This window comes from Apostichopus japonicus, chromosome 18 (genome assembly GCF_037975245.1).
Source record: "Apostichopus japonicus isolate 1M-3 chromosome 18, ASM3797524v1, whole genome shotgun sequence".
Taxonomy (NCBI): domain Eukaryota; kingdom Metazoa; phylum Echinodermata; class Holothuroidea; order Aspidochirotida; family Stichopodidae; genus Apostichopus; species Apostichopus japonicus.
This window is the reverse complement of record NC_092578.1, coordinates 1,738,219-1,740,000: the sequence shown is the minus strand read 5'-3', so window position 1 is coordinate 1,740,000 and position 1,782 is coordinate 1,738,219.

Below are 1,782 nucleotides of genomic sequence, written 5' to 3'. Positions count from 1 at the left end.
AGTTGTGAAATGCACTGGATTAAACACGTTTTCATTAACTATCCCCACTATAGCCCTTCAATCTGCTAGAAAAATAAAACAATGGTCATTCAGTTTGCTCAAGTTTAAAATATAAAATGGCCGCCGTCAACACGTATTCCCTTGTTCGATCTTCATCGTATGTTATAATTAAGGAAGGCACAACCGTCAAGGAGTCACTTTCATATTTCTTCTTTAACATTATTTTCAATATGCTGAAATGTTGGTGTCAAACTGCTGACGTGGATTTAATCAGTGGCGTGCACAGGATTTCAAAGGTGGGGTGGGGGAGGGGTGCATATTCTAAATTTCTCTCCACTGACTTAGGTAGGGGTATGAACCTTTATGGAAGGGCAAAGACCGGAATAAAAGATTATACAAAGGAGTGTTGTGGGGTTGGAACTCCCATGAAGAAGGGGGGGTGCTCTGAGTTCCTCCCCGAAGTAAAAAGCAATAAAACGTAGACTTTAAATGGTGCATTCTTCATGAGGCAGACTGTAATTTATATAACTATAAATTATGTCTATAATTAGCTCTAAACGCAAAGTTGTGCTAATAAATACTCTTATTTTTTGTATGAAGTTGTAAAAAAAAATTGGGGAAGGATGTACACCCATAAAGCAGTGGTATAAATCTTCCCGGCTGAATGTAATAAAAACCCACAAATGAACCACATTCCCCTGACTGGGGATGGGAGGTGGTGGGTCGACCTCTATCAAAGTAATATTGAAACTACTTAGATGGACATGACGAAAAGACAAATCATCATAGTCATTCAAATAATTACATATTTATCATTTTTATTTTAGTTTACTCTTTTCTGGATTTTGCATAAGAAGTGCTTCAACGTTCTTCGTTTTTTATTTTTTTAATTTTTTTTTCGAGTTGCATGTATATATTATACATATATACAGGATAGTTGATTTTTACATATTAATTAAGTATTCAGTAATTATCCTTTTCAGTGAATTAAATCAAAGTCTTCGAGTTCTTCCGTTGCTTGTCAGTTTTTGATTTGGACCTACGCTGAATAATTTGGGAATACATGTTTGACGTATTCCTTCAAGTTTTGCTCTCAACTTTCACTTGGTACTTTCATATTATCCACAGATTGTATCAGGTTTTCCTGCAATATTTACTATTCTTATTTTCCTTGTTTCATAAAAGAACACATACGGTACGAGCAAAAAAGGAAGGAAAGTCGATTCACAGATAATAAAAATAAATTAAAAAACCCTAATGTTACAATAAATTTCAGCATATATTACGAGCACACGTTGTATTGTCATTATGGGAATGAAGTATATGTTCTGGGAAAATTGACATTTGTCGTGGAAAATAAAGAAAAACTGAAATCATACTTTTGTCGTAAAAAATGATTGGTTTGACGTATATTCTATATTTTCAGACCGACCTCGAAACGGCGCAATGATACTGACCTACATTGTGTATACTACTGGTAAAGAGTGGTTTAGTCTTTCTCATCAAATAGAGAGATAGGGAGTAATAATACTTAGGTCACTCCATGTCACTTCGTTATTGTTACGATAAATTCACGAGAAGGTAATTTCGTTAAAAGCTGTTAGTCAGAATAAGTTACGAAGGGGGGGGGGGGGGGGTTCTTTATTTTCTCTGTCATGACATTAGAAGTGGTTTGTACTTATAAGTTATAAGCATGACGTAGGAGTCTTCCAACAGCTTATACGCTAACCGTGACAAGATAAAAGATACATGAAATCATGACGTTATGCGTACGATTCTAAA